At 46.3% G+C, this 22,068-nt stretch overlaps 1 long non-coding RNA gene across 2 annotated transcripts; it reads left to right on the top strand.

The window, feature by feature from the left end:
• Positions 1-1,740: 1,740 nt before the first annotated feature.
• LOC137349342 (uncharacterized) lies at positions 1,741-18,252 on the top strand. 2 transcript variants are annotated; one of them, XR_010969345.1, is made up of 4 exons: positions 1,741-1,944; positions 11,891-12,014; positions 14,946-15,484; positions 17,412-18,252. It is a non-coding gene; the product is annotated as an uncharacterized lncRNA (long non-coding RNA). The 2 variants fall into 2 exon arrangements; XR_010969344.1 differs by having other exon boundaries at positions 14,946-18,252.
• Positions 18,253-22,068: the final 3,816 nt, after the last annotated feature.

Below are 22,068 nucleotides of genomic sequence, written 5' to 3'. Positions count from 1 at the left end.
CTGCAAATCCTCCTCTTCTAAAACCCTGTGAAATTGCTTGAAAACGGAAAAAATGTCTGAGAGAGGCCACAAAAACACAAAGGTTGTGAAATGGAACTGAATGAATCTGGTAATTCATGGGACTGGCAATAGGAAAAAGTGACCATGAAAGCTGCTGGATTGATGTACAACCCCAATTGGTTCACTAATGTCCTTCAGGGAAGGGAACCTGCCAACTAGTCTGGACCTACACAAGACTCTGCCCTCTATAGGAGGAAGGAGGGAGAGGAGAGAAAAGAGAGGGAGGGAGGAGAAGAGGGTGATTTTATGTATGTACAATTGGACCAGAACTTTGACCATAACCTCCCAAACCCTCAACTTCCATCATCTAGAAGGACCAGGGTAGCAGGTGTATGTGAACACCATCACCTCAAAGTTCCCCTCCAAGTCACACACCATCCTGACTGTCTGACATCCAGTATTGGATGAACAGAAATTTCCTCCAATTAAAGATTGGGAAGTCTTCACTTCCTGCCACGAACTTCACTCCCTCGGCACCAACTTTATCCCTCTCCCTGGCAACTGTCTGAGGCTAAACCAGACCATTCATAACCTTGGCATCATATCTGATCCCAAGATGAGCTTCCAACTGCATATCAGCACCATCACTCAGACTGCCTAGTTCCACCTCAGTAACATCGGCAGACTTCACCACTGTCTCAGCTCATCTGCCACTGAAACTTACATTCATGTATTTGTTCCCTCTCAAATTGACTATTCTAACACATTCCTGGTCAGCATCACACATTCTACCCTCCATAAACTTTAGATCATCCAAAACTCTGCTGCCTGTGTTGTTACTCGAACCACGTCCTGTTCGCCCATCACAACTGTGCTCACTGGCCTACACAGGCTCCCAGTTAAATAGCACCTCAATTTTAAAATCCTCATCCTTGCTTTCAAATCTCTCCATACCCTCACGCCTCACTATCTCTATAATCTCCTCCAGCTCCAGCAGACAGAGTTTCGAAACACTCAGCAACACAACTCCAGTAAAACATCCTCAGAGGAAAAGGGGGTGCAGTTTGTGATACAACTCACAAGGACCTTGTCCGCCGCCATCACTCACACTGCTTGGCATTGCGCTTCCGCGAAAAGCAGTTCGGCACTGCGCATGCTTCGACTCCAATGCCGTGAGCCGTGAACCGTGAACATTTTTTTTTAACGCCGATAATGTTGGGTTGAAGCCCCGCCATTGAACTTCCCAATATAAGCGCTGGAAGGGAGTGGGAAAGCTGTGATTGAACATGAAACTGAATGCGGTGATTGAAGCGAAGATCATGGGAGGGAGCAGGGACCTGGATGCGACCATTGAGGCGGTTTGGATTTCAGTCGTGTTTTGTGTCAAATTCAGCAGCGCCATCTTTACTCCTGGCAGCTGCCTGAGGCACAGTCACGTTTCAGTCGATGCATTTGCGCATGTACCAGTGATGCAGCACCTATTTGGTTACGTTGCTAGCAAACGCGCCATTAATATATGTTTGCTGCTTTATACCATTTTATTTTTCTGAGTATGAACCATGAACTACCCGTCCATTCCCCGACTGGTAAATGGCAGCCTATACGGCCCAGAATGCACCGCGCGCAAAAATACGACCTATCTCCACCCCAAGAACAGCAACACGCAGGCGTCAGAAGGCTTTGCCCCACGGAGTCCGCTTGTCTCCGCGGAGCATGCGCGGTGCCGCTCCCGGAAGCTGAGCGCAGCCTCGGAAACACCGAGTTTCAACGGCTCTCAGGTCCTGAATCAGAGCCGCCGGGTTCGGCGGACGTGCGGCGAGAATCCCGGGGGAAGGGAGGGGCCGCATTGAAGTGATGGTGCAGCGACTTCTCTATCCGAGCCGCCACTTCTCAGTTTCTTCTCCCATTTCCTCCGAGTCAGGAAGCTTGTGAGTTGATTGGCTGGTAAGTTTTGTAACTTTGTTTCCCTTTCTCCAAAGTTCGGAAGTTTGTCCAAGGAGCTGGAAATTAAACATTCCAGTTTTCATCAGAATAAGGGGCAGCTTCCTGAGATTTAACTGACACCAATAGAAGGGAAGTGAGTAGCCGGTGAGTAGTCTTTTATTTTTAAGTATTGAGGTTTATTATTTATTTATTTAGAGATACATCGAGTCTGTGCCGACCATCAACCAGCCATTTATATTAATCCTACATTAATCCCATATTCCTACCACATCCCCTCAATTCCCCTACCACCTACCTACACTAGGGGCAATTTACAATCGCCAATTTACCTATCAACCTGCAAATCTTTGGCTTTGGGAGGAAACCGGAGCACCCAGCAGAAACCCACGCGGTCACAGGGAGAACCCAGAATCGCTGGAGCTGTGAGGCTGCGGTGCTCACCACTGCGCCGCTCGTAGTAGCAAGTTTATTACCTAATAGCTGGAGCAATTGCAGGGCTGCTGCAACCTCTGCAGTGAACATCCTGTGCAATAGAAAATAGAAAACATAAAACATGGCAGGCTATAAATAAAGAGCGGGGCTCAATGCCCTTACTTATCTGGTAGCGGAGCGACGAATGGTGGACCTGTGAGGAAGCTGATCCAGAGCGACGACAGGCTCCCTGTGCCTCTTGGCATGCGCTGAGACTCGAAAGAGGGAAAAAAAGGACTTAGTGATATCACGGGAAATTTTCAAGATGACGGAAAGCGTCACAGACGGGAGTTTAAGAGAAGTGGTTGCACCCAAAGTGCAGGCAGATAGATGGGTGACCGCTAGAAGGGGCAGGCAGTCAGTGCAGGAATCCCCTGTGGCTATCCCCCTCTCTAACAAGTATACCGTTTTGGATACTGTTGGGGGGGTGGCCTATCAGGAGAAAACAGCAGCAGCCAGAGCAGTGGCACCACGGTTGGCACTGTTGTTCAGCAAGGAGGGACAAAGTGCAGAAGAGTAATAGTTATAGGGGACTCTATAGTCAGGGACACAGATAGGCGCTTCTGTGGATGTGAAAGAGACTCCAGGAAGGTATGTTGCCTCCCTGGTGCCAGGGTCAAGGATGTCTCTGAACGGACAGAGGGCATTGTGAAGTGGGAGGGTGAACAGCCAGAGGTTGTGGTACACATCGGTGCCAATGACATAGGCAGGAAGAGTGATGTCCTGCAGGGGGAGTTTAGGGAGTTAAATAGTAAGTTAAAAAACAGGACCTCTTGGGTTGTAATCTCTGGATTACTCCCTGTGCCACGTGCCAGTGAGGCTAGAAATCGGAAGATAGTGCAGCTAAACACGTGGCTGAGCAGCTGGTGTAGAAGGGAGGGTTTCAGATATCTGGACCATTGGGCTCTCTTCAGGGAAAGATGGGACCTGTACAAGAAAGACGGGTTGCATCTAAACTGGAAGGGCACTAATATCCTGGCTGCAAGGTTTGCTAGTGTCATTCGGGAGGGTTTAAACTAGTGTGGCAGGGAGGTGGGAACCAGAGCAGTAGGACAGCTAGTGAAGTAAATGAGGAAGACATAGTAAATAAGGCCAGTGGGACGAAGAGGAAGAGCAGGCAGGGAGATGTTGCTGAGCACAGCGGGACTGATGGGCTGAAGTGCATTTGTTTCAATGCGAGAAGTATAACAGGTAAGGCAGATGAACTTAGAGCTTGGATTAGTACTTGGAAATATGATGTTGTTGCTGTTACAGAGACTTGGTTGAGGGAAGGGTAGGATTGGCAGCTAAATGTTCCAGGCTTTAGAAGCTTCAGGTGGGATAGAGGGGGATGTAAAAGGGGTGGGGGAGTTGCATTACTGGTTAAGGAGAATATCACAGCTGTACTGCGGGAGGACACCTCAGGGATCATACAGCAAGGCAATATGGGTGGAGCTCAGGAATAGGAAGGGTGCAGTCACAATGTTGGGGGTTTACTGCAGGCCTCCCAACAGCCAGCGGGAGGTAGAGGAGCAGATATGTTGACAGATTTTGGAAAGATGTAAAGGTAACAGGGTTGTAGTGGTGGGTGATTTTAACTTTCCCAATATTGACTGGGACTCACTTAGTGCTAGGGGCTTGGATGGGGCAGAATTTGTGAGGAGCATCCAGGAGGGCTTCTTGAAACAGTATGTAGATAGTCCAACTAGGGATGGGGCCATTCTGGACCTGGCATTGGGGAATGAGCCCGGCCAGCTGGTCGAAGTTTCAGTGGGGGAGCATTTCGGGAGCAGTGACCATAATTCCATAAGCTTTAAGGTCCTTGTGGATAAAGATAAGAGTAGTCCTCGGGTGAAGGTGCTAAATTGGGGGAAGGCTAAATATAATAATATTAGGCAGGAACCGACGAATTTAGTTTGGGGGCGGCTGTTTGAGGGTAAATCAACATCTGACGTGGGAGTCTTTCAAACGTCAGCTGATTAGAATCCAGGACCAGCATGTTCCTGTGAGGAAGAAAGACAAGTTTGGCAAGTTTCGGGAGGCTTGGATAACACGGGATATTGTGAGCCCAGTCAAAAAGAAAAAGGAAGCATTTGTAAGGGCTGGAAGGCTAGGAACAGATGAAGCACTTGAGGAATATAAAGACAGTAGAAAGGAACTTAAGCAAGGAGTTAGGAGGGCTAAAATGGGTCATGAAAAGTCATTGGCAAACAGCATTAAGGAAAATCCCAAGGCTTTTTATACATATATAAAGAGCAAGAGGGTAACCAGGCAAAGGGTTGGCCCACTCAAGGACAGAGATGGGAATCTATGCGTGGAGCCAGAGGAAATGGGTGAGGTGCTAAATGAGTACTTTGCATCAGTATTCACCAAGGAGAAGGACTTGGTGGATGATGAGCATAGGGAAGGGAGTGCAAATAGTCTCAGTCATCTCATTATTAAAAAGGAGGAGGTGTTGGGTGTCTTGCAAAGCATTAAGGTGGATAAGTCCCCAGGGCCTGATGGGATCTACCCCAGAATACTGAGGGAGGCAAGGGAAGAAATTGCTGGGACCTTGACAGAAATCTTTGCATCATCATTGGCTACAGGTGAGGTCCCAGAGGACTGGAGAATAGCCAATGTTGTTGCTTTGTTTAAGAAGGGTGGCAAGGATAATCCAGGAAATTATAGGGCGGTGAGCCTTACATCAGTGGAAGGGAAATTATTAGAGAGGATTCTTCGGGACAGGATTTACTCCCATTGGAAACAAACGAATTTATTAGCGAGAGGCAGCATGGTTTTGTGAAGGGGAGGTCGTGTCTTACTAATTTGATTGAGTTTTTTGAGGAAGTGACGAAGATGATTGATGAGGGAAGGGCGGTGGATGTTGTCTATATGGACTTTAGTAAAGGCTTTGACAAGGTCCCGCAGGGCAGACTGGTGCAAAAGCTGAAGTCACATGGGATCAGAGGTGAACTGGCAAGATGGATACGGAACTGGCTCAGTCACAGAAGACAGAGGGTAACAGTGGATGGGTGTTTTTCTGAATGGAGGGATGTGACTAGTGGTGTTCCGCAGGGATCAGTGCTGGGACCTTTGCTGTTTGTAGTATATATAAATGATTTGGAGGAAAATGTAGCTGGTCTGATTAGTAAGTTTGCGGACGACACAAAGGTTGGTGGAGTTGCGGATAATGATGAGGATTGTCTGAGGATACAGCAGGATATAGATCAGTTGGAGACTTGTGCGGAGAAATGGCAGATGGAGTTTAATCAGGACAAATGTGAGGTAATACATTTTGGAAGGTCTAATGCAGGTGGGAGGTATACAGTAAATGGCAGAACCCTTAGGAGTATTGACAGGCAGAGAGATCTGGGCGTACAGGTCCACAGGTCACTGAAAGTGGCAACGCAGGTGGATAAGGCAGTCAAGTAGGCATACGGCATGCTTGCCTTCATCGGTCGGGGCATAGAGTATAAAAATTGGCAAGTCATGCTGCAGCTGGACAGAACTTTAGTTTGGCCACACTTAGAATATTGCGTGCAATTCTGGTCACCACACTACCAGAAGGACGTGGAGGCTTTGGAGAGGGTACAGAGGAGGTTTACCAGGATGTTGCCTGGTCTGGAGGGCATTAGCTATGAGGAGAGGTTGGAAAAACTCGGATTGTTTTCACTGGAACAATGGAGGTGGAGGGGCGACATGATAGAGGTTTACAAAGTTATGAGCGACATGGACAGAGTGGATAGTCAGAAGCTTTTTCTCAGGGTGGAAGAGTCAGTTACTAGGGAACATAGGTTTGAAGTGCATGGGGCAAAGTTTAGAGGGGATGTGTGAGGCAAGTTCTTTACACAGAGGGTGGTGAGTGCCTGGAACTTGCTGCCAGGGGAGGTGGTGGAAGCAGATACGATAGCGACGTCTAAGAGACATCTTGACAAATATATGAATAGGAAGGGAATAGAGCGATATGGGCCCCGGAAGTGCAGAAGATGTTAGTTTCGGCAGGCATCAAGATTGACGCAGGCTTGGAGGGCCGAATGGCCTGTTCCTGTGCTGAATTGTTCTTTGTTCTTTGTTTGTGATTGGTTGGGTAATTAACAACTGTTAGTCAATTTAATTAGCTTTAAAAAATAAGGGGAAAGTTGTTTTTTGTTTGAAAAAAGACCTCGAGTGATAAAGTGAGTACTAAGAGTGTGTTTTTTTTCAATTCGAGTAATTTAGATTGTCGTGGGTAGTGTTTGGAGTAGAACAAGCCTCCAGTGTAATTAATATCTTTTAAAGGGAGTAACTAATCAATCTAAAGGTAAGGCATGGCAGGAGAGCTCAGCCCCGTGATATGCTCCTCCTGCGCTATTTGGGAAATCAGGGATGCTTCCAGTGTCCCTGACGACCATGTGTGCAGGAAGTGGATCCAGCTGCAGCTACTGACTACCCGCATTATGGAGCTGGGGCTGCAGGTGGATTCACTGTGGAGCATCCGCGATGCTGAGGACGTTGTGGATAGCACATTTAGAGAGGTGGTCACACTGCAGGTAATGGCTGCACAGGCAGAAATGAGATGGGTGACCACCAGATGGAGTAGTAGGCACAGGCAGGTAGTGCAGGAGTCCCCTGTGGCCATCCCCCTCTCAAACAGATAGACCACTTTGGATACTGTTGGGGGGAATGACCTCCCAGGGGAAAGCAGCAACAGCCAAGTTAGTGTTACCACGCATGGCTCTGCTGCACAGCAGGGGAGGAAAAGGACTGGAAGAACTATACTGATAATGGATTCTATCGTTAGGGATACAGATAGGCATTTCTGTGGCCACAAACGTGACTTCAGGATGGTATGTTGCCTCCCTGGTGCTTGGGTCAAGTTAGTCACGGAATGGCTGCAAGACATTCTGAAGGGGGGGTGAACAGTCAGAGATCGTGGAACACATTGGTACCAATGACGGAGGTAAAAAGAGGATGAGGACCTGAAACAATAATTGAGGGAGCCAGGTAGCAGATTAAAAAGCAGGACCTCAAAGGTTGTAATCTCTGGATTACTCCAGTGCCACATGCTAGTGAGTATAGGAATAGGAGGAAAGAGCAAATGAATGCGTGGCTGAAGAGATGGTGCAGGAGGGAGGGCTTTAGCTTCCTGGATCACTGGGTCTGTTTCTGGCAAAGGTGGGACCTGTACAAGTTGGATGAACATCCTTGCCGGGAGGTTTACGAGTGCTGTTGGGGGCAGTTTCAACACATTTGGCAGAGGAATGGGATACAGAGTGGAGGTATAGGAGCGGGTGATGCTCAGTCAAATATAGAAGAGAAACTGAGTCAGTCTGTTAGGCAGAGCAAATATAGACCTGTTAAGGCACAAGTGACAAATGCAAGGTTGTATTGCATTTATTTTAATGCATGACAGATGAATTGAGGGCGTTGATTAGCACATGTAATTATGATATAGTTGCTATCACAGAGATGGTTGAGAGAAGGGCAGGACTGGCAGCTCAATATTCCAGGCTATAGAATCTTCAGGTGTGACAGGAGAATGGATAAAAGAGGAGGTCGCATTGCTCTGTTGATCAAGGAGTCAATTACTGCTGTAAGGAGGGATGATATCTGAGAAGGTTCTTCACATGAGGCCAGATGAGTAGAACTTAAAAACAAAAAGGGGGCAATCACTTGGCTGGGAGTGTACTACAGGCCTCCAAACAGTCAGGGAGAGATAGAGGAGCAGATATGTAGGTAAATCTCAGAGAGGTGTAAAAATAATGGAGTAATAATATTAGGGGATTTCAACTAACCTGATATCAACTGGGATGGTCTGAGTGTAAAAGACTTAAAGGGGGCGGAATTCTTAAAATATATACAGGAGACTTTTTTGAGCCAGTACCGAGAAAGTGCAACACGAAAAGGCGCAGTACTGGACCTAATCCTAGGGAATGATGCTGGACAAGTGGTAGAAGTGTCAGTGGGGGTGCATTTCGGGGATAGTGACCATAACTCTAAGAAAAAGACAAAGGCGGGCTGGAAATAAAAGTACTGAATTGGGGGAAGGCTGATTTCAATATGATAAAACAGGATCTGGCCAAAGTGGACTGGGAGCAGCAACTTGTAGGAAAGTCTGCATCAGACCAGTGGGAGTCATTCAAAGAGGAAATAGTGAGGGTTCAGAGGCAACATGTACCCGTAAAAGTGAAGGGGAGGACCAACAAGTCCAGGGAACCCTGGATGTCAAGGGATATAGAAGATTGGATCAGGAAAAAAAAGGAGGCTTATACCAGATTCAAAGTGCTGAAAACAGCAGAGGACCTGGAGGAGTATAGAAAGTGTAGTGGGGTGGTGGCGGCGGGGGGGGGGGGGGGGGGGGGTACAAAAAAAAGTAATTAGGAGAGCAAAGATGGGGCATGAAAAAACACTGGCGGGCAAGATCAAGGAAAATGCGAAGGCATTTTCTAAGTATATTAAGGGCAAGAGGATAACCAGTGAAAGAGTGGGGCCCATTAGGGACCAAAGTGCCAATCTGTGTGTGGAGCCGGAGGACATAGGTGAGGTTTTAAATGATTACTTTGCATCTGTTCACTATGGAGAAGGATGATGCAGGTGTAGAGATCAGGGAGGGGGATTGTGATACACTTGAACATATTAGCATTGAAAGTGAGGAAGTATTAGCTGTTTTAGCGGGCTTAAAAGTTGATAAATCCCCAGTCCCAGATGAGATGTATCCCAGGCTGTTATGTGAGGCAAGGGAGGAGATAGCAGGGGCTCTGACATAAATTTTCAGATCCTCTCTGGTCACAGGAGAGGTACCAGAGGACTGGAGGACTACGAATGTGGTGCCATTATCAAGACGGGTAGCAGGGATAAACCAGGTACTTACAGGCCAGTGAGTCCAACATCAGTGGTTGGGAAAATATTGGAAAAAGTTCTGAGGGACAGGATTAATCTCCAGTTGGAGAGGCAGGGATTAATCAGGGATAGTCAACATGGCTTTGTCAGGGGGAGATCGTGTCTAACTAACCTGATTGAATTTTTCAAGGCAGTGATTAGGTGTGTAGATGAGGGTAAAGCAGTTGATGTAGTCTGCATGGATTTCAGTCAGCTTTTGATAAGATCCCACTTGGGAGAGTGGTGAAGAAGGTCAGAGCCCATGGGATCCAGGGCAATTTGGCAAATTGGATCCAAAATTGGCTTAGTGGCAGGAGGCAGAGGGTGATGGTCGAGGGTTGTTTTTGCGAGTGGAAACCTGAGATCAGTGGTGTGCCGCAGGGTTCGGTACTGGGACCCTTACTGTTTGTAGTGTACATTAATGATTTATATGTGAATATAGGAGGTATGATCAGCAAATTCGCAGTTGACATGAAAATTGGTGGTGTCGTAAATAGTGAGGAGGAAAGCCTTAGATTACAGGACGATATAGATGGGCAGAGCAGTGGCAAATGGAATTTAATCCTGAGAAATGTGAGGTGATGCATTTTGGGAGGACTAACAAGGCAAGGGAATATCCAATGGATGGGAGGACCCTAGGAAGTAATGAAGGTCAGAGGGGCCTTGGTGTACTTGTCCATAGATCACTGAAGGCAGCAGCACAGGTAGATAAGGTGGTTTGGAAGGCATATGGGATACTTGCCTTTATCAGCTGAGGCATAGAATATAAGAGCAGGGAGGTTATGGTGGAGCTTTTATAAAACGCGAGTTAGGCCACAGCTGGAGTACTGTGTACAGTTCAAGGCACCACACAATAGGAAGGATGTGATTGCACTGGAGAGGGTGCAGTGGAGATTCACCAGGATGTTGCCTGGGCTGGAGCATTTCAGGTATGAAGAGAGACTGGATAGGCTGGGGTTGTTTTCGTTAGAGCAGAGAAGGCTGAAGGGGGATATGATTGAGGTATTCAAATTTATGAGGGGCATTGATAGGTTCGATAGGAAGAAACTTTTTCCCTTCGTGGAGGTGTCAATAACCAGGAGACATTGATTTTAAGGTAAGGGGCAGGAGGTTTAGAGAGGATTTGTGGGAAAAAACAAGTTTCACCCAGAGGGTGGTTGGAATCTGAAAAGCACTGCCTGAAGAGGTGGTAGAGGCCGGAACCCTCACAACATTTAACCATGTATTTAGATGAGCACTTGAAACACCATAGCATACAAGACTATGGGCCAAGTGCTGGAAAATGGGATTAGAATAGTTAGGTGCTTGATGGCCGGCACGGACACGATGGGCCGAAGGGCCTGTTTCTGTGCTGTATAACTCTCTGACTCTATTTACAGCACAGGAGGAGGCCATTCTGCCCATTGTATCTGTTGATCCCACTTTCCAGTTGTTCCGACCTCACAGATTGTCAATATGAAAAATGAGATATGAATCCCCAGACCACACTAATAAATTAGACAAGATTTCACATTTTAAGTCTTTTGTTCTAATAACGAAACTAAAAGAAATCCACAATTATCTAAATAGCACTTTGATTGTAAATTGTGGTGACAGCTATTTACAAAGATATTTTATTTACTTATTCAACACTTGACTATCTCACACCACACTGATACATTACACAGTCCTTTTTGATGACAAAAGCCTTTGCAGTTACAAGTCCCAAATTCCTGCCAATGGTGGGGCTGCTCCGACCTCTGGAGTGCACATCCTGTGTAATGTGCCAACTCCAGATAACCATTTGTGTAGGAGGTATCATTGGGGGAGGTGGTGACATCGGGGTAATGTCACTGGAACATGGGTTCGATTCCCACCACGGCAGATGGTGACATTTAAATTCAATTAATAAATCTGCAATTAAAAAATCCATCTGGTTCATGAGATGGGAAATCTGTTGTCATTACCTGGTCTGGCCGACATGTGACTCCAGATCCACAGCAATGTGGCTGACTCTGAAATGCCCTCTGAAATGGCCGAGCGAGCCTCTCAGTTGTCAAGGGCAGTTTGGGATGGGCAATAAATACTGGCCGAGCCAGCAACACCCACATCACATGGATGAAGATAAAACAAGTTGCAGCAGCTCGAACTCCGGTTTTCGGAGCATGAACTGCAGCTGGTGTCACTGCGGTGCATCCATGAGGTGAGAGATTTGTGGATAGCACGTTTATAGATATGGTCACCCTGCAGCTTAAGAGTATGCAGGGAGAGAGGCAATGGGTGGCCAACTGACAGTCAAGAAGAAACAGGCAGGGAATGCAGGAGACCCCTGAGTGCATCTCACTCTCCAACCAGTATTCAGTTCTGAATACTGATGAAAGTGATGGTTCATCTAAGGAGTGCAGCCAGAGTCAAGGCCATGGCAGCACCGTTGGATCAGCTTCACAGAGGGTCACAAAGCTGACTGACTGAGCAATAGTGATAGGAGATTTGATAGGGGAATACACAGGCGTTTCTGCAGCCGCAGACGTGAATCCAGGCTGGTGTGTGGCCTCCCTCAGGACAATGTACAGCAGGGTGCATGCACAGTCATCCTGGGCCAGGAAGCAGGAGGAGAGAATGTTGTGAATTTCTATCCTGGACTGACAGTGATGGTTTTTGTAAACTCCTTTTACAGGGGCTGAGAAGCAGGGGATATGCAGATGGGGAATCTCGAGCCAAACATCACATCAAGATCTGACAGAGTCACTTGATACATCAGGACCTGAATATCATCGGCCTTTGAATGTGGAAGGAGAAAGGTTTGTCTGTTCTGTCTATGGGAAAAGATTTCAGCTATCAGTGAGAGTGGAAAAGCACTGAGATACACAAAGCCCTGGTTAGACCACACCTGGAGTATTGTGTTCAGTTCTGGGCACCACACCTTCGGAAGGATATAATGGCCTTGGAGGGAGTGCAGTGTAGATTTACCTGAATGATACCTGGACTCCAAGGGTTAAATTACGAGGAGAGATTACACAAATGAATCAGAGTCATTACAGCACAGAAGGAGGACATTGAGCTTTTTGATTCCATCCCACTCTCTGTAGAACAATCCAGTCAGTCCCATTCCCCCACTCTATCCCCGTAGTCCTGCAGGTTTATTTCCCTCAAGTGTCCATCCAATTTCCTTTTGTAATCATTGACTGTCTCCACTTCCACCACCCTCATAGGCAGTGAGTTCCAGGTCATTACCACTCACTGTGTAAAAAAACTGCTTCCTCACATCCCTCCTGTATCTCAAAACCTGAATCTGTGTCCACTAATCCTTGTATCATCAGCTAATGGGAACAGCTTTTCTCGGTCTGCCTTATCTAAACCTGTCATCATTTTCAACACTTCTATCAGATCTTCCCTCAATCTCCTTTGCTCCAAGGAGAACAACACCAGCTCCTCCAACCTAACCTTGTAGTTAAATTCTCTCATCTCAGGAACCATTCTGATAAATCTCTGCACCCTCTCAAGGACCTTCACATCCTTCCGAAAGTGTGGTGACCAGAACTGGATGCAATACTCTAGTTGTGGCCGAACCAGAGCTTTATAAATGTTCAGCATCACTTCCTTCCTTTTGTGTTCAATACCTCTATTTATGAGGCCCAAGATCCCATTTGCTTTGCCAGCTGTTCCCTCAACACATCCTTCCACTTTCAGTGATCTCTGCACATGAACCCTCAGGTCCCTCTATCCCTGTAAACTCTTTAGAACTGTACCATTAAGTGTATGTTGCCTCTCCCTATTCCTTCTGCCAGAATGATTCACCTCACTGTGAGGGTTGTAGTCCCTGGAATTCAGAAGATTAAGGGGTGATTTAATCAAAGTTTTCAAGATATTAATTGAAACTGATAGGGTAGATAGAGAGAAACTCTTCTCCATCACCTGCAATACTCGGCAGCATCGTCTAAAACATAGAGCCAGAACTTTCATTAATCCACCCCTGGGCCCAGTGAACCTGAGCATTAATCCACCCAGGCTGAATGTACACAGAATTACAGCCCAGAAACAGGCCGTTCAGCCCCACTAGTCTGTGTTGCTGTTTATAATCCACATGAGCCTCCTCCCAATCTGATTACCTTGTCCCACTCTGTCCCCATATCCCTCTATTCCCTTTTCCCTCATAAATGTATTGAGCCTCCCCTTAAACACATCATTGTTATCACCTTCAACCACTCCACATGGCAGTGAGTTCCACATTCTCACCACTCTCTGAGTAGAGAAATTCCTCCTAAGTTCTCTATTTGACCTGTTAATGTCTGTATTATATTGCTGCCCCCTTGTTCTGACTGACTGATAATTTTAAAGACCTCTATCAGATCTCCTCCTAGTCTTCTCTTTTCCAGAGAAAGGATCCCCAGCCTGCTCAATCTTGCTGGATAGTAACATCCTCTCTGGTGACATCTTTGTAAATCTATTCTGCACTTTCTTCAGTCTTCAATATCCTTTTTTAATCTGGAGACCAGAACTGCTCACAGTCCTTCTTAGTGAGGTTCTCTATAAATTTAACATTCCCTCCCTGCTGTTACATTGTATTCCTCTAGAAAAGAACATCAACTCTTTCTTTGCTCTCTTATCCACTTGTGTTGCTCCTTTTAGTGATTTATGTGACTCTGTTCCCAGATCTCTTTGCTCCTCTGCTCCATTTAATTTCTTACATTCTAACCAATAACTGGCCTCCTTATTCCTCCTCCCACAATGAACCAGTTCACATTTCACTATGTTGAATTTCATTTCCCATTTATCTGTCCAGTCTGCCAGCCTGTTTCTGTCTTCCTGGATTTCAATGCACTCCTCCTCATTATTAGTTCTATCATCCAGTTTGGTGTCAACTACAAGTTATGAAAACATCCCTCTAATTCCTGAGTCCAAATGTAGGTGAAGAACAGAATTCCCAGTGTACTTCACACTATAGTTGATGTCCCGGGCACTCGGGTTTCTGTATAATTTATTTAATAATTTTCTCCATTGTCTCTCTGACCCTGATCTCAATGGGATGACACAAAATCATCCATTCAATATTTGGAGCTTTCAGTGCAGGATTCATTACCCAGGACTCCCGTGATAAGGGTCAGTCCCTTTTCAATGACCACAGGGGCTGAGTGCATTGGCGTGGGATCGAACTGTGCACTGAGCATGTCCAGCGTAGGTAATGGAGATGGACTGAGATGGACCAGGTGGCTCGGGAGGTGAGAGGAGATGTGGGGACAGGGGAGGAATTGGAGCCTTGGGTGGACTGGTCGGCCAAGAGGCCCCGTGTTTACCTCATGGTGACAGGTCCGGGGGAGAGGGGTCACTGGCCGCTATCTTGGACAGGGCGGGGTCAGGGTGCAAGCACAGCCATCTTGGTGAGGGCACAGAGAGCAAACAGGACCTGACAAATTCTGTTTCCAACTGGGTCCGAGTGCCCAGGAGATGGGGCATCCTGGACAATAGGGTTTTAAGCAGCTTCACCCACTCTCAGGCTGCATGTGATGTTTGCAGCCTTGAAGAGTCCATGGGCCATGTATATATTCAGTGTGAGAGGTTACAGCCCCTGTATCATTACCTGAATGGGCTGCTCCTCAACTTAGAATCCTGGAAATTTACAGTACGGAAGGAGACCATTCGGCCCAGCGTGCCCTCGCTGGCTGAGCCATCCAGCCTAATCCTTCTTTCCAGCTGTTGGTCCATCGTGTTATGATCCTGTATTTTTTTTCCAGGAAGAATGCAGTGTGCCTTTAAGGCTGGAAAAGGAACAGTACTGCTTTAAGGCAACAAGCTCCAGAGACTGAGTCAAAGAATGTATTCTCGTTGCCCCAGGATACAGCCACTCAGAGTCTGAAGATCGAGAGGTACATTGTTTCCAATTGACATTTGAAACTGGTTGAAAAACTAGCATTTGAGACACCGTTAACAGAGACAGACACAGATGATCATCCAGCATATACTGAAGGAAAAGAGAGCTCTCTCTTGGTTTATTTAGACCCTAATTATTATACTCTCAAAATTTTTTTTATATCAAGTCAGATTAATTTCATAAAAGAAGATAACCAATTCCTTTAACTACTGAACTGTAATTGTTGAAATTTATCGCTGGAGAAGAACAGCATCAATTCAACTGCTGAACTAGACTATGAACTGCTCTACTGTTTTATTTTCTCCCCCCACCACCTCCCCCCCCACCCCCAATCAGACGGCTGTAAGGACTTCAAGCAACCTTGGACTATTCCACTTAGGAAGATTTCACTTCAGCAGGAGCGTAAATATGCAAAGACACTATTTTTTCTGTTTAAAATGTTTATATGTTAGTAGTGTTTAAGAAGTTAGTTTTTCGAATTAAACACTTAATTCGTTGATCTAAAGACACCTGGTTTGGTTTGCCTTATTCGGGGGTTAATAGATGGTACAATTTGGCTGGATCTTTCCTTAATTTGGAATGTTTAAAATGTCAGGCGATCTGTGAGGGACAGGACTGAATCAACAGTGTGTTTCTCCCACCACTATCAAAACTGTATATTTTGATTGGGGGGCTTTGACTTGAGCGGTTGGTCGTAATAATACACTTGTAGGTTAGGGCACTAATTGTTTTGAAGGTTTCTGCCTCTACCACCCTCCCAGGCAGTGAGTTGTAGATCCCCACTGCCCTCTGGTTGAAAACATTTCCCCTCAAATCCCTTTTAAATTTCCTACCTCTTACCATAAATCGATGCCCCTGGTTATGGGCCCCTCAACCAAGGGGAATAGGTCCTTCCTAACCACTCTATTTCGACCCATCATCATTTTCTACACTTCAATTCGGTCTCCCCTCAGCCTCCTCTGTTCCAAAAAAAACAACCCTCACCTATCCAATATTTCCTCAGAACGAAAATTCTCCAATCCAGACAACATCCTCGTAAATCTCTTCTGTACCCTCTCTAATATAGCCACATCTTTCCTACAGTGCAGTGACCAGAACTGTACACAGTCCTCCAGCTGTGTTCTAACCAGTGGTTTATACATTTCCAGAGTAACCTCCACGCTCTTATGTTCTCTGCCTTGGCCAATAAAGGCAAGTATCCCTTCCGCCTTATCTACCTGCCCAGCCATATTCAGGGATCTATGAACATGCACTCCAAGTTCCCTCTGTTCCTCTATACTTCTCAATATCCTACCATTTATTGTGTATTCCCTTGCCTTGTTGGCTGTCTCCAAATACATTACCTCACACTTGTCCGGATTGAATTCCATTTGTCACTATTCTGCCCATCTGACCAGTCCATTGATATCTTCCTGCAGTTTACAGCTTTCTTCTTCATTATCAACTACATGGTCAGTTTTTGTATCATCTGCAAAGTTTTTAATCAAACCCCCTACATTCAAGTCCAAACCATTGATATATAGAACAAAAAGCAAAGGACCCAGTACTGATCCCTGCAGAACCTCACTGAAAACAGCCTTCCAGTCACACAAACACTCATCAACCATTACCCTTTGCTTCCTGCCTCTGAGTCAATTTTGGCTCTAACTTGCTGATTTGCTTTTATTTTCATGACCAGTCTGCCTAGTGTGACCTTATCAATGGCCTTGGTTACAGTTTAGCCCCATTCTCCTAATCTCTGGCCACTCGGTGTGGAGGTGGGGTGGGGAGGTTGGAGGATCTTTTCTGGGACCTGCTCTTGGGCCTGGTTAAAACTCCACCCACACCCACAGCCCTTTCGATCACATGCCCTTCCAAAACCCCCAGTCCCCCCAATGCCCTCCTCTCCCTCACCTCATCCACCCCAAACCCACCCAGGTTTGTATATTTGAACACTCAGTTCTCACCTTCTCCATCTCTCTCTCGCTCAGGCTGAGAAACAATGTGTAGGTCCAGGATGTACAGGGACCATGTTGGGAGTGGGGGTGTCACTTTAGCTGCTGCCCTGTCTTCCGTGGTCTTGTCTGTGCCAGGGTGGCCTTCTGCAACCGGTGGACACCTCAGGATACGGAGTGTCTCGTGGACACTGGGAGCAATGTTCTGGTTTAGTTGGGAAGGTTCCCTTTGCTTCTGTTACAATTTGTTGCTTAATTTGGCTTCTTTTAGTTTGAATGGACCACATGTTTGGGGGAAACAAGAGAGGAAAGAATGTTCCATAGAAACTAGAACTGTCTATTCTGAATTTCTACCCTGGACTGACAATGCTGACTTTTGTAAACTCCTTTTACAGGGTATTAGAATGGGAGTATTTATTGACGGGAAATTCAAACCAAGCATCACATCAAGATCTGACAGAAACACTCGATTCATCAGGACCTGAATATCATCGGACTGAGAATGTGGAAGGAGAAATGTTTGTCTGTTCTGCCTGTGGGAAAAGATTTCAAACATCAGTGTGACTGGAAAAGCACCGAGACACACACACCCGAGTGAGAGTGTTCCAGTGACTGACTGTGGAAAGAGCTTTAACCAGTTACACAGCCTGAGAAAACATCACACCATTCACAGCGGGGAGAAACTGTACACGTGTTCTGTGTGTGAACGAGGCTTCAACTGATCATCCAACCTGGAGAGACACAAGGACACCCTCACCATGGAGAAACCGTGGAAATGTGGGGACTGTGGGAAGGGATTCGGTTCTCCATCAAAGCTGAATATTCATTAACTCAGTCACACTGGGGAGAGGCCGTTCACCTGCTCAGTGTGTGGGAAGGGATTCACTCAGTTATCACACCTGCTGACACAGCAGAGAGTTCACAAGGGTAGGTTGGAGAAGTTGGGGTTGTTCTCCTTGGAGCAAAGGAGATTGAGGGAAAATATCATAGAAATAAACTTGCAGGGCTTTGGGCTGATGTGGGGCAGTGGGACTGAGTGGATTGCTCCCTGGAGAGCTGACATGGAATTGATGGGCCAAATGGCCTTGTTCTGTGCTGTAAATGATGCTGTGTCTCTGTGACTGTGTTTTGAGACAGGATATCCCAGCTCTCCACCCTGGGATTCTCAGTATGAACAGGATTCGGAGTGGGGAGGACTCACTAACCATGGTTTACTATAAATGTTAAAGTTAATATCAAAATTAAAGGAATGGAATTGCACAAAGATGGGTGGCAGGTCAGAATGTTGGACAGAATATAGAAAAACAGTAAAGAATGACTAAAAGATTGATAAGGAGTGCAGATTGTAAACAGAGTCTGGAGGTATGTGTTTGCTGAGTGGTGAGTTCAGTGAAGGGGAGAGGAGGTGCTCCTTTTTTTTCTACTTTTTCAGTCCTCCAGTATTTGGTTCTTGTTTCTGTGCAGTGGAAGGAGCTGGTTGGTGAGTAACTGGTCAAATATTCTCCTTCTAAATAGTCGGTTAAGTTAAGGTCTGGCACGGCAGCTTGGCTGAGTACAAAGCACAGCTTGTGACATGTGGGATGTCGTGGACGCACCATGTGTCCTAGACAAACACATCTGCAGGAAGTGTCACCGGCTGCACAAGCTTGAGCTCTAGGGTTTGGATCTCGAGCAGTGGCTGGAGTCACTGTGCAGAGAACGACATGGATAGCAGGTTTAGGGAGGTGATCACACCACAGGTTAGAAGCATGAAAGAGGATAAGGAATGGGTAACCGACAGACAGTCTAAGAGAACCAGGCAGGTAGTGCAGGAGTCCCCTGATATGATCTCACTTGATAATCGGCTTTCCATTTTGGATACTGGTGAGGGTGATGGTTCCTCAGAGGAGTGCAGACAGAGCCATGTTTTTGGCACCACAGGTGGCTCAGCTGCACAAGAGGGGAGGAGGAAGAGTGGAAGAGCAGTCGTGATGGGGCATTCATTAGTCAGGGGAACACAGAAGTCTTTCTGCAGCCGTAGGTTGGACTCCAGGATGGTGTGTTGCCTCCCTGGTGCCAGGATCAAGGATGTCACGGAACGGCTACAGGACATTTATCTGGGGGAAGGTCAACAGCCAGAGGTCGTGGTCCACGTTGGCACCATTAACATAGATGGAAAGGGTAAATGAGGTCCTGACAACAAATTTTAGGGAACTAGGAAGGAGATTAAAAAAGCAGGGCCTCAAAAGCAGTTATCTCAGGATTACTCCTACTCCCATGTGCAAGTGAGCATGGGAATACAGGAATTGACCGATTGAACAGGTGGTTGGAGAACTGGTGTGGGAGGGACGACATCAGATTTCTGACGCACTGGGACTCGTGCAGGGGCAGGTGGGACCCGTACAAGATGGACGGGTTGCTTCTTAGCAGGACTGGGACTAATATCCTCACAGGGAGATTACTCGTGCTGTTGGGGCGGGTTTAAACTAGATTGGTAAGGGGATGGAAACCTGAGAGGGAGTTCCAATTGGAGGGAAGCAAAACTGGTAACTTGTCAGGGGTATGGCAACCAGGGAAAATATCAGACAGAACACCAAGGTGCACAGAATACTGGGGGAGATAGATAGCACTTGAGTGGGAATAGCAAGTTCTCAGGTGGGATCAGAGTCAGGGAGAAAGTAATAAAGTCTAAATCAGGGTTAATGTGTATGTATGTGAATGCACACAGTGTGGCTAATAAGATTGGTGAGGTCCACGTGCAGATTGCCATGTGCAAATATGATCTTGTGGCGAGAACAGAGACATGACTCAAAGAAGGGCAGGACTGGGTGTTAAATATTCCTGGATACAAGGTGTTCAGGAAAGGGAAAGGGGTGGCGGAGTATTGATTAATGAGAACATTGCTGTGTTGGAGAAAAAGGATGTCCCATTGGTGTCCAGAACAGAATCAATTTGGCTAGAACGAAGGAACAAAAAAGGTGCATTTACATTGCTCAGTGTTGTCTATAGGCCACCAGCTAGTGGGAAGAACGTGGAGGAAAAATAATGCAAGGAAATTACAGAGAGGTGCAAAAATTATAGGGTAGTTATAATGGGGGACTTTAATTATTCAAACATATCGTGGGATAGTAGTAGTGTAAAGGGCAGTGAGGGACAAGTGTTCCTCGAGTTGTTCAGGAAAATTTTACACAGCAGTATGTTGCTCGTCTAATGAGAAAGGAGGCATTCCTAGACCTGGTTCTTGAGAATGAGGTGGTCCAAGTGGATCAAGTATCAGTAGGGGAGATTGATCATTGTATCAACAGAGAACAGCACAGGAACAGGCCATTCAGCCCTCCAAGCCTGCGCCGATCTTGATGCCTGCCTAAACTAAAACCTTCTGCACTTCCGGGGCCCATATCCCTCTATTCCCGAAAATAAAAGCAAAATACTGTGGATGCTGGAAATCTGAAATAAAAACAAGAAATGCTGGAACAGCTCAGCAGGTCTGGCAGCATCTGTGAAAAGAGAAGCAGAGTTAACGTTTCGGGTCAGTGACCCTAAGGTTCCGAAGAAGGGTCACTGACCCGAAATGTTCACTCTGCTTCTCCTTTCACAGGTGCTGCCAGACCTGCTGAGTGGTTGCAGCATTTCTTGTTTTTATTCCCTCTATTCCCTTCCTATTCATATATTTGTCAAGATTAAAGAAGGCAACAGACAATCTCATAATTACTCATTTCCAGCCACCCTGACATCCACTCCCTGAGATTGTATTTTTATTCTTTCATGGGATGTGGGCATCGCTGGCAAGGCCAGCCTTTGCTGCCCATCCCTAATTGCCCCTAACAACTGAGTGGCTTGCTCGGCCATTTCAGAGGGCAGTTAAGAGCCAACCACATTGCTGTGGGTCTGGAGTCACATGTATTCCAGACCTGGTAAGGACATTAGTGAACCAGATGGGTTTTTACGACAATCGATGATAGTTTCGCGGCACTATTTCTGCGACTAGATATCTTAATTCCAGATTTTTTCTATTAATTAATTGAACTTATTAATTAATTGAATTCAAATGCCACCAGCTGCCGTGGTGGAATTTGAACCTGTCTCCCCAGGGCATTGGCCTGGGCCACTGGATTACTTGTTCAGTGACATTATCACCATGCCATTGTTTTGCCCCAGAAGGCATAAGATTTAGGCTGACTATTGAAAAGGACAAAGAACAATCCAGAGAAATAGTAATTAACTGGGGGAAAGACAACTTCAATGGCGTAAGAATGGAGCTGGCTGAATAAGTGAGATTCAAAAGTTGCCAGGAAACCTGATAGCTGAACAATGCGTTACCTTCAAAAAAAATACAGTTTGGGCACAGTTAACATATGTTACCTCGAAGTGGAAACGTAAGGCAAATAAATCCAGAGCTCCCTGGATTATAAAAGAGGTAGAGATTACGATCAAGAAAAAGTGTGCTGTTTTCCTTGAAGAGAAGGCTGAGAGGTGATTTGGTCGAGGTATTCAAAATCATGAGAGGTCTGGACAGAGAATCATACCTGACAGACAATGTCCCAGACACTGACATCACCATCCCTAGGTGTCCCACCAGCAGGACAGACCCAGCAGAGGTGACGGCACAGTGTTATACAGTCAGGAGGGAGTTGCCCAAGACGTCCTCAACATGGGCTCCGGACCCCATGATGTCTCATGGCATCAGGTCAAAGAGAGTAGATGGAGAGAAACTGTTCCCACTGGTGAAAGGATGGAGGACGCGAGGGAACAGATTTAAAGTAATTGGGAAGAGAAACAAAAATAACATGAGGAAAAACTTTTCCACCCAGCGAGTGGTTAATGTGTGGAATGCACTGTCTGAGAGTGTGGTGGAGGCAGGTTTAATTGAAACATTTCAAAGGGAATGAGACAGTTTTATGAAAAGGAACTAATGGAGCTGCGGGCTGACAGGTCCCGGATGCTGATGGATTCATCCTCGGGCTTTCAAAGAGAAGCAAATGAGGGAGGAACTGCGCAGAATCTGTCCTCCTGTCCCGCCCCCTTTTCCAATTGGTCCGGAGCTGTTGTTAATCACCCAGACATTGTGAGGTC

The sequence above is a fragment of the Heterodontus francisci genome, chromosome 34 (assembly GCF_036365525.1).
Source record: "Heterodontus francisci isolate sHetFra1 chromosome 34, sHetFra1.hap1, whole genome shotgun sequence".
Taxonomy (NCBI): domain Eukaryota; kingdom Metazoa; phylum Chordata; class Chondrichthyes; order Heterodontiformes; family Heterodontidae; genus Heterodontus; species Heterodontus francisci.
Note: the sequence above shows the minus strand (reverse complement) of the source record. Positions and strands in the feature narration are given on the sequence as shown.